Consider the following 12,507-nt stretch of genomic DNA (forward strand, 5'->3'; position numbering starts at 1 on the left):
GCCATTTTAACTCGGAGGCGCAGCCTAAAGTATTTTCCCTTTTATGTGCTCATAATGTTTGACAAAAGCATCACAGAGTAAGACGAAAAAGAAAACAAACTTCTTTATCCCTGAGTTCTGTCTGCTATTACAGTGTATTCATTGTGTATCAATGCAAACGTCTGTTAAGAACCACCTGTATTCCATAAAAAAAGTTATATTATAGCGCTCAAATTCCATTAAAAATACTTTTAAATAGTTGGAATTGAGGCATAGGTGCTATAGATTTTTGTTGTGGGTCGTGGAGGTTTAGTTGAATAAATAAGCTGATGATGTGTGCTGTTTTATAATAAAATATAAAATACAGAATAACATAAACCTTACATAATGTTCCCATTGCAGGTCTCTGTATCCGAAAAGATCCTATCTTACTGAATTACAGGCCCTTGTATATTTTGGGAACTCTGAGTCTCCAATTTGAAATGCTTCTTTCCTTGGTTCCAGGTCGGTATCTTAAATATGCAGACAAGGGAGCGGCATTTGGTCATGCCCCACTCACCTTCTAACGCTACAACCCCTAGCAGGGCTAACTTCAGAAATATTGGAACCCAGTACAGGCTTCATACTTAACGCCCCCATACCCCTCTGATCAGCCAATCCCATTTTCCCACATGTTGCTCCACCCATCACTTGGTCCTAAGATCCTCCCATAAGTACACCTTATCAGATCAGGGGCAAGCCTAGGGTTAGCGACCCTGGATGCAGTATTTCTTTAGGGTCCCCTATAAATAGCACGCATACATGCTAACACACTCGTTTTTTACTCACTCACAAACACGCATTCACTCTAACACCGTACACTTACATACAGTACATACACATTGTTTCTGCTGTTCCTCTTCTTCCTGTCCCAGGAGCTTTTAACCCTAGGATCGCCCCTGACATTCCAACAATATATGCTAACACAAAACTCACAATAACATCATACACTGACAACCACCTACACACACATGCTAACACCAAATACTAGCATACATACGCTCATGCTACCACCATACACTAACATACGCTTACACACTCTAACGCCATACAGTAACAGACACACACATGCTAATATCATATGCTCATACCTGGGAACCTCTGAGAGAGTTCCCAGGTATGCATATGCTCACAAACACTAACACTGGCCAGCGGGTGCCCAATGATATCAGAGCGGACGGCCACACACTATGTTTTATGCTCATGAAGCATGCAGCTGGGTATATCCGGGCAGTGGCTGCACACCACAGCACCCAATGATCGATGTAGGTCAGTGGACCACTGGTTGTGCCCGGTGTGCCCGATGGCCAGTCTGGGCCTGCTAATTAATATTTCTAAGTCAAACATGGCCTTTAAAACAGGGACAGGACTAAGGTCCAGGGCACATAGTTTTCTAGGAAGTACTGTTGAACAATTGTACAGGAAATTGAATGCAGATGGATCGCACGTAAGGCTGTTAATGAAGTGACAGGTTTATAAAGCAGGTTTTTTTAGCTACCACCTATTATAAACCTTCTGAATGTAACAATATAGTCTTTCTGTCCCAAATAATATTCCATCTTTTTCTATAAGGCTTACACTAAAAGATATATGGCGGGTTGTATTTATCTTGGCATTGTACTCAGGTTATCTATTTTTCACATTCCTGGAATAATATAAAGCAAACAATGTTTCTTGAGCTGATAGTTTTTATTAAGTTTATATTTAGTTTTCCAAATGATAAAAAAAAGTTTGTTTTGTGCACTGAGAAGACGTAACAAAAGAAAAATGTGGTCAGTTTGCTTATAATTGTGTAAAAATCAGTAACAGTGTAAAAATAGAATATTGTAGTGTTCCCTGCCAAACATATTATTTTTATTTACTGATTTATATAAAGCAACAAGGCCAGACTAGGGATGATTAGGTGGCTCTGGCACTTTAAGGCCAGTGGCAGCCAAATGATGGAATGGAGACCGTAAATCGGATGTGTGGGGGTCACACGTCACGTTTATTTACTAAGGCAGTGTATGTCGGGGCATATCCAGCGAGCGTTTGCAGCATCAAATCTGCCGCTGGAGTGTCAAAATGTGTAACTCTGGGCTGCTAGACACGTGCATGGCGAGCAAAATCACTTCGGACATAATTTTCGTTTCATGTTTGCTATGTTTGTTTTCAGGCAATGAATTTGGTTTCCTGATTGTTCGTTTCAGATGAAATTCGGAGGTCTTTTTTTATTCGAAACAAAATTTGGGGAGCTTTCCCAAAAGGGAGAGGTCACTGAAACCTTCTGGGCTCGCCTTTCATTATAAAAAATAAAAAAAGGACAGTCAAAGAAGCGCATCAGCAGCAGTAGTAGTAGAGCACTGGGCCTGGGCAGGCAGACACCGGCAGAAGATAGGCACATGCAATCCCATGGAGCAGGACTGGATTTCTCCAATATTATATATTATAATGCTTCTTTTTGTCACCAATATGTATTTATCAATGAAGAATAATAGATGATATGATAAAAGGATAACAAAAATTGACTTGTCCACAAATTACAGGTTTGTCTGGCAGAGTAAATGGCCGACCCTCTTCATCAACTGAACTCTCCTCAGGAACAGGGAAAAAGTCTGCTGCAGCCCCTGTACAACACTACAGCAGTCACTACAGCTTCCACACCCCACAACAGGAGGTCCTCTGCGCTAAAATAAACTATTAGTTCATTTGCAGTACGGGAGGTGAGCAAAGAGCATCAATCTCAGCCTCTGCTAACCTGTCACTGTCTGACACTCCAAATCCCATCAGTCTGTAACCGCTGTTACTAACAAGTTAAAATGGTGACAGCACACTTATATAGCTAATGCTTGTCCCTCCCCTTGTAAATGCTGATTGGCCAGAGTGAAAAAAGTAAGGAAAAACTCCCACAGGTTGTTGGACCCATCAATCACAGCCATAACAATCAATGAGACCACCCCCATTTCTTTGGCTAATTCTACCTATCAGTTATTGATATGCACCCTCCCCCACACAGTCCCTCCAACTTTACCTCATCAGAGATCGCCCTCGTCAGCCCACTGAGGTAGATCTCAGAGGGATCAACGAGCAGCACCCTATACCCTGCATTGCTGATTGCTTTCCAATGATCGACCTGCAGTGTGGGCCATCAGATGTCCCAGCAGGGACTGAATAGACCATCTTGGCACTCTTTCCAATTGTTTACAATGAGGGCAAAACTGACAAAACACTTGTTAGCACAGCAAGTCCCCATCAGGGCAAAGACAATAGGTCACCTAGGACACAATCCTTCGGATGCACTAGTTCGGCCCAAGGTCGATCAGTGGTTAACATTATGTGTACGCTAACAAAAATCTGAGTAACATAATTACATAGTGAGGAGAAAATCATTTTCCAGGTAGCATAAAAACCCCTGAAGTATTAAAGGGATTATTGTAATTGATATTCCTCAAAAAAAGACAAGGAATCAACGTGTGCATTTTACGGGCCCACACACTTTTTCAGACAATGACACTAATATGACGTTCAAGTAATTTGACATGACATTTACAGAGCCGAGTGTCTGGATCTATTGTTAATATGACTTGGGCTGAGCCGAGGACACTCCTTCTTTAAAATATAAACAATATGGAACCAGGATTTTTGTGTGAATATACTTCAAAGCTTACAGGGTAAATAAGAGAGTTCTCCTTGATGTTCTATTCCGTTCCCAGATCAACATTTTATAATTCAGAGCCCCACCTGACCTGTATTCTGTAGCCTTTTCTGATGTTTATATACCATAATCGCTTAGATCCACCACTCCCAGTACTAACCACGCTCCTGGCTTCCTATTAAAGGACATATAACGCCGGCTTCCATGGACAATCCCTCCACAACGGAGTGCTCATTACTTCAAGAATGTCTCTACACCTGTATGTTAATGTGAAAGCAGTCTGAATGGGTTCCTCACACACATGAGGGGGAAACAAAGATGAACTCTGTGACTATATATTCTTTATGCGACTTTTCTCACATTACAGCTGGTTTTGTCCACATTCCAGTTAACAACAGGGGGTGAGCACTAAACAGTACAACAAAGTGATTCAACTTGGGTCTTAGTATACATTTTTTTGTAACATTTGTAAATTGTAAAGATATTTTTTTTCTCTATCTACCCCTAGGAACTCTTTTTTTAGCAGACACTACCTTACGGTACCTTTAGCCAGCAAATGACTTTCGAGATTGGCCATCAACCCTAACATTTTTGCAGTTGCACTTATGTGAAAACGTACCTATCACCCAAAATACATTAATCAATTATAGATCAATATAACTTTAAATCGGATAATTTTTCTTGAATGAGTCTCTACCTTCCAAGTGACCCTCCTTAAAATGGGGGGCCCCTCTTTTGGACTTCAATCCCATTGCCCCTCTTTCCTCACGTGATGTTCCTCTTTTCTAAGAACTTAGAATGTTTGCTAGAAAGAGTGTATGATACTGTTCTACAATTCTGAAAATGAATATATATATATATATATATATATAAAATGTCTTAGCAAATAGGGCACAAAGTCACATATTTGGGTAAAACCCAGTCCCCTTGGCCATGCATTCATCAACGTTGACGTCTCTTCTTCCATTTTTCTGATCACTCTCTCAATTTAATCGGATCACTCGGCAATTAATATTTATTCTGAACACACATCCCGAGTTATTAAATCTACACAATTTAGCAAAAATACAAATATTGCTAAATAGCTTCTATGTCATTCAAATGAAAGCAGACGGCCTAAAACTGACCCCACGGCGGCTCCTTATCCTTTAACCAGTCTTCTATCCGTGTGCAAATGTTATCCCTTAGGCCTATTTTCCTTATTTTAAAAGCCGAAATATAACGAAGCAAAGCGTCAATCCCATATCTGCAATTCTGATCACTTACACATGTGATTTAAGAAACATACATTTTCTATGCTCAGTCGTTTGTTCCTCTGAGCACCTCTGGAGAAAATATCAGGAAATCTCTGCGATAGAAATTATTGCCGTACACAATGATCCCTTTCAGAGGAAACAAACGGACTTTTCCATCGCTCTTAAGCAGTCTAACAGAAATCCCATTCAGCGATTAACTCCCACACCTCTAACCTGCAACACAGCGGCGTCCGCTCCATCCTCACGACATTCTTAGTCATCGCATCAAGGTAGAGATAAAGTTCCACGATGAAAAATATAAAAGCTGAGCATTGTAGTGAATCTAGCAGGATATCACATTGATATAGTATACAAATATCCTATTTTATACCATAATTATAACGCTAATCGATTTTTAAGTTGATAAGGGGTAAGAAAGGGCCCCCAAGACAAAGAAATAACTCTGGCTTCATGTGTAGGAACCGGATTTTTTAAGATATACTTAAAGTTTTCTGCTAGAATAGATTTTTCAGTTGCACATTTTGTTTGCTTTTCCCTGCTGTCGCTATAGAGGTTATAGTAGCAGGACTCCGGCTGATGAATTGGAAAAAGGAGCAGCGCAAACTGCTTCCTCTCACTGCTCCTGCAGGACAAAATACTTGTCTTCATGTGGGCCTTTTGCATCTCAAATTGTGAACCGAATCAAACCTCAGATCAAATCTAGGCCATCATTTTTCAGTCATATTGAACCCCCAAATTTAATTAGTAAATTGTATTTTAAAAACCAGAGATATACCCATAACCATACCTGGGAACTTTTAGGCTCCTGGAGCCCCCCTTGAAGGACGTGGTCAGGATAGCTCGCTGACATCCGTTGCGGGACACAACACAAATGGGCAGGGAGTAGGGCGTGTCAGGACCCCACTACGGTGACCCGGAGGATTCGGGTGTCAAACCGGAGAAGTGGCGCTTCTCCCAGAGTCTCCTGGGCAAAACACAGAGAGCTCCCAGGTATGCCCATAACAAATATACTTCACTTCCAAACCACCTCACAACCTCCTCGTCTTCTTTTCAACTGGCTGTAGCTGCCACACAAATCATGGGGCAAAGGTGTAGGAGACGCTTAGTGCTTTCATCAAAAAGGATTGTGTGGCTACTCCAGGTTGTGCCTATACATAAACTATCTACTGATTTATTCTTGAAGACAGCATTATGCAAATCCCAATCTTTAACGAATTCCTCTACAGTGGTTGTCTGTAAATTTTCCACCAGAAACTTATTCCACATATCTACTACCCTTTCTGTAAAGTAGAAGGTTCTTACATTACCCCTCAGCCTTCCAACTTCTAACTTCCACTCATGCCCTCTAGTAATCTTCTATGCCTCTTGTTATTAAGGATGCTAACCCTCTTGGACTGAACTCCTTTGATCTATTAGAAGGGTTTCACCATTTTACTGTCTCTCTTCTACATATTAAGGCGTACTACTACTACTACGTAAGTCCTACTTCTAATTTGTTTATGTCCTTCTCAGCCACGGATTCTAGTACTGAACACAATATTCTAAATACACTCTCACCAATGATTCAGAAAGTGCCATTAGCTGTTGCTACAAGTTCTTACCGTTACATGTATGCGAAATGCTCACCTTCTTTGAAATTCTTGACTCTTCATCAAGAATCCAAGCTCATTAAAATCAAAAGCCATCCTAATTATTATTGGTCACATCCTAGATAGATAGATAGATAAAAAATCTACCACAAAATGTTTACACGTCATGTAAAATAAAAAATAAATAAACAAGCAGAACCGGCTGAATTATTCAGACCACCGCACTGAGCCAATGGGACACGGCACCCTCAAACGGTCTAAGCTCGGTTAATGTCAAATGCCAGTGGGAAGGCAGCTGAAACATCCAAGCCAGCAGCTTTGATCTCACTCGGTGTAAGGTTGAGAGCAGGCGTTTGAAGAAGAGATGAGACCTTTAGAAGACTCTTTAGAGCTGGAGCAATGGCTTAGGTAAAAATATAAATTAAATTACATTTTACTAGGGACTGTTAGACAATGAAATATAATTTACTTAAGGCTTATTAACATATATATATATATACAAAAAATTATATATATATTTAAAAATGTACATTTAGATATAGTATATCAGCGTGCACAATGTATTTTTGCAGCATAATAAAGTAACAATTTTCAAAATGTTCCCCCTATTTTCTGTTTAACCTAAATTTAAAATAATTGTATTATCTACACACATATATATATATATATATACATTTACAAAATTGTTTTTTACAGTTAACATTATGAAATGATCCTAAGTGAAATCATGCATCAGTTCTCATTTGTCGTTTTTTTTTGTATTAAAGTACATTCAACAAGGCATAACTCAGTAGTTAATAACACTTCTCGTGATCTTTACACCCACCGAAGGATAATGAGCTTTTTGGAAGCTTGAAAGGTGACAATAAGCCCGTTCCAGGGTATATATGTCTCTCCACAACACAAGCTCAAAAGGACAGGCTTATTTAACCTGCTCCGAATCTAACTCACAGCATTCCATAGTGACAGCTCTTAAGAGAGAATTCTACATTTTCTTCCAGGAGACAGTTTTGAGGTTAGTCATTCCTACAATTAAAACATCCACCAGATGTTCTTTTCCGCTTTAGACTGTGGTTAAAAAGTTTGTGGTCTGGGCATTCACTATAGCAGTTATTGATTCATCATCAGTTCCAGAAACAGGCGTTATTAAAGTGTCTACCCATTGTATAGCGCTACAGAATTTGATGGCACAATATAACACAATCAATAATAATAATAATAATAATAAAGTGTCAAATTAAAAAAAAAAATTAGAAGAGTGTATATCATTAAAAATTCTGGAGAAAATTAATTCTATTAATTCTAATTTTATTAGTTTTAACTGTATTGATGATTTATTATCATTAATCATATATATATATATATATATATATATATATATATATATATATATATATATATCATATTCCACAGCTCTGTGCAATGATTTCATTTTAGCAATAGTAAAGAAAGAAATAGTAAAGAAATAGTAAAGGATAGGAAAGGATAGAGACCACATCTGAGGTTTACATTTAAAAATAAATGTGAATTTGCTCAGCTAGGGTAATTATTTATTATTACCCAAAGGCTGGTGACAAAATGCAAATTCAGCTACTGATGAATACGCTATGATGGAAGCAATATTCTCAAAATATTCTCAAAAAGCAAAATATTGTAGCTGCACTAACACGTAGAAGAATTCTGAACGGATAGCTCTGAATTATTTCGGACAGCCCATAAAAATACAGACAGATGGCCAGCTTCTGAGCGGTGTCCTGCCAATTGTATTAAGGGCAAATGTTTGACGTGCCATAACCATTAGCAATCATTTAAATTAAGAAATAATTCCAAATACCCCGATATAACAATATTATACTTACGTAGATTCCTAATAACTGAACGCTATATCTCTTTGGGTATTAGGACTCTGCATAAGTATCATTTTCAAGCAGCCATGGTATCTGGATTGATTAAAGATGAAATGTCTACATGCATTTTGGCCTGACACTGGCATTTTTTATATTTTTTTTTGAACCATTACATCTGATTATTGTCTGATTTCTCCTCTGCACTTTCGAATAGGCTTTTACAAAATCTAAACACTCGGTCGGCAACAGTGGTCCATAAAAAGCAATAATAACCTGATCTATGATATAATTAATTTTTTTTTTTTGTGAAAATGTGTTAAAGTATACGAAACAAAATCATCACGTGTATAGCATTGAGAAAAGGGAAATAAAGGGAATTCTATCTAAGTAGAATAGGCTGCCTCCAATTCCGAGATAAACGTTCCACGTAAAAACGATGTAGTTTCATTTTTCATAAATGCATAATATGTGTATTTATAGAAAGGAATGGATAATTAAGAGCAGCCACGTTAATAGTGTTATAAATACAACATTAATATCGCAATGGGTCTGTGTAATAATACTTTTTCAACTTTCTGTTTTAAATTTAACTCCTTATATCCCTTTACTAAAGATTTGCTTTTGACTTGCTAGAAATATTGCTATATAGTTTTACATAATTTCTGGTGCTTTATCGGTTTGTGTTCGTCTGTCAATTCTCGTCTTGTCAGACCCCTTAAATATATGTATTGTAAGAAGCACTATATAAATAAAATAATAATAATATGGCAGACATACTGAATCTAACATTATTAGTGATGTTAAATACATACGCACTTCTCAAAAATAGTTATTCCATCATACCAAATTTCGCTTCTTTCATAATTTTTTAAGCTTCATAAAAATTATCTGAGGGGAAATTAAAATGTAACTGAGTATGTCCAGGTTCATAAAATAAACTTGGATAAAATAGATTCTCATGGAATCAGGTTTGTGCAAGTTGCACATTTGAGGGGGCAATATTTGACAAATTTATTTTAAATGAATAAACTAGATTTAACTGGGCTTTTGCTAAATATAGAGAACCAGCGGAGAAGAGACAAGCAGAGATAAAATACTGTATATTGTATATCTGTTATAATGTATTTGTTGATGATAATTTTCTTGGAGGTTACATACATGCAAAGTTATATAAAGACAAAATTAATTTTCAAAACTGACCATAAATATTTAAAAAAATAAAAAAAAATCTCTATCTTTTAAACTAAGGAACATAGATAAATAAATCCAGAGATCCCAAGAGTGTATTGATATATATATATATACATTTCTATATATATATAGAAATACCTCTTCTTTATTTTTACATTATTATACAAATATAATGGAATTATTTTATTGAAATCATTTTGTACAATATTTTAGTAAAAGTCAATATTAAATGTAAAACATATCTTTTTTCTTTGTTACGTATTATCAATATTAAGGCAAAATATTGTGTGGATATTTACAAATCCCAAAAATGTGTTTTCTTTGGTAGGGTCAAATACATGAAATTTTATATTTTTTTCTGTAGACAATTATTACTAGTAGCACTGTTAAATATTAAATATTTTTAATTATTTTCTGCGATTATTTGAAAGGTAATAATATTATTGCAGACACAAGGGTTGATATTAAGTGTAAAGTTCAGACGTACACAACACAGCTGTATTATGAACTTTCCTGTTCTATTACTTTAAATTATTTGCCCCGACTAATAATAATATACCGATTAAAACAAGTTGTGTTTGTCTAGAATGCTTGTCATGTTTGAAGAAGATGTATTTCATGTATGATTTTTGATGGTAAGTTTCAGGACTTACCTAATTTTTATTTGAGAAAAAAAAAAACAAAAAAAAAACATGATAGAAAAGCAAAAAAAAGTAAAATTTTTGGTAACAGAGAAAAAAAAGGTAGTAAGGTTATTAGTGAAGGAAGAGTCCTGTTGAGGCCGTGTACGGTGTGTCTGTGTTTTTGAGAGGCAAAGACTTTTCCTGTATATTTCTTGTTCCTGTAATTTCTCTCTTTCCATCTCTTTTTTTAAGAAAGTTTTTCATTTAATTTACTTTAAACAGCGCTGGAGAGCACTCCATAAACATTCCAACATGCGTGCTTCCCTTAACTGCAGTGACATCTTCGAAATGTGTGGAGTGGAACTGTCTCTTTAACTATAAAAAATAAACAACACAACAAATGTATCCATCGATTCATCCAAGCATTTCTAATCCCGTTTTTTGCAGATTATTTTGTTATTACTTTGTTTTTTTGTTTTTTTTTTTTGCTATGCAAGATGAAATGATGCTTGGAACACAAGAAATAGAATTTCATTAACAATAATAAAGCTTTAATATTCATATGCCATTAATAATTAAATCATATTTTTTAGATATATTGATTTTCAATGAATGTTTATTTTTGGAAGGGGACGTTCTCAAGCTGCGTAACTTGAGCCCAATTAAGTAACACATTTCCCAGAGACACAAGATCTGTGGATCTCCGTTACTTGTGGAGTGGAATGTACCGGTACCGAGTGACGTCAATAAAAGTACGCATTAAAACGCAAGCAAGGCTCAGCCCTGTGCACTGTTAAACTGTACGGGTAAATGTGTGGGCAATAACATCACGGAAAAATATCCTAATCTATATGGTTATGGTAGCCTAAATTGGACATAAGACCTAAGCGGGTGGATGGATTGAAATATTGAGTTGGAGTTGGTGAGAATGGAAGGGTGATGAGGGTTTTGGAAGTAAGGGATACAGAATGGCAGATAGGGTAATGGCTTTATGGGGGGGGGCACATGAGAGGCATGGGGGGGTCCGACTACCCATGCATAGTGATGGGACTAGCTCCAGATCATCTTAAAAGGACCCCTAGTAGAAGGCGAAGGGACAGGAATGGCCTGGCCAAAGATTGGTTTAGTTATTCAACATAATACATACGCTATCGGCTGTTAAAACAAGCTTTACATTTTTAGCATTTTTCCGGAAATTATTTGATATGCGGATAGTTGATACATTTAATGTCTGCTTTAAATATGCATTCACTTATATGCCCATTTCGAAATATTTGTCTTAAAATTCTATCAAACCCAATAGCGTATTACATTACAGAAAGGCCCTTAAGGATCGAGACTTCTCGATTCGAATACGATGCCATGAAGATCTTGTATTAAAAGAGGAACTTAAGTGTTCAACAAATTTGCAACAGAAACAATGTAACATTACCCGCGGAACATTTTATACAATTGGACATCCCAAAAGTAATCGGATTTTGCAACGATGACTATATAATTCAACTGTACAAACTACATGAGGATCAAAGCAAAATGTATTCATACTTAGCATACTGTGTTTCCTGGCTATTTTCCATGGCAGCAAATTAATTATTCAAGCAAATTAATTATTTAAGAAATAAAAAGGACTGTTTCCAATACTAGCCATAGATTTTACTAGCTAACCATGGAAGCACTATGTGGATTTCAACCATAAAATATATTTATCTTCCCTCTTTCCATCTCCACTCCACTACCTGAATTCTCTATCACCATTAACAACACGACTATCTCTCCTACTAACCAGGCCCGATGCCTTGGGGTCATCCTTGACTCAAACCTCTCCTTCATCCCTCACATTCAGTCCCTCGCCAGATCCTGCCGCTTGCACCTAAAAAACATCTCTCGTATCCGCCCATTCCTCACCCAAGAATCCACAATAACTCTGGTTCATTCCCTTATCATTTCCCGTCTTGACTACTTCAACACTCTTCTGGTTGGCATTCCACTGTCTCGACTCTCTCCTCTACAGTCTGTCCTAAATGCCGCTGCTAGGCTCATCTTCCTTGCACGTCGCTCCTCTTCTGCTTCCCCCCTCTGTGAAACCCTCCACTGGCTCCCAATTACCTTTAGAATTAAATTTAAGAGCCTGGTACTGACATATAAGGCCATCCACAATACTGCTCCTCCGTACATTTCTGACCTCATTAGCAAATACTCTCCTACTCGATCCCTACGTTCCTCCCATGGGCTAAGGCTCTCCTCCTCACTCATCACCTCTTCCTTTTCCCGTCTACAAGATTTCACTCGTTGCCCCCATATCTCTGGAATCTACTCCCAAGGAACCTTCAGCATTCACCCTCCCTCCCA

This window comes from Spea bombifrons, chromosome 1 (genome assembly GCF_027358695.1).
Source record: "Spea bombifrons isolate aSpeBom1 chromosome 1, aSpeBom1.2.pri, whole genome shotgun sequence".
NCBI classification, from domain to species: domain Eukaryota; kingdom Metazoa; phylum Chordata; class Amphibia; order Anura; family Pelobatidae; genus Spea; species Spea bombifrons.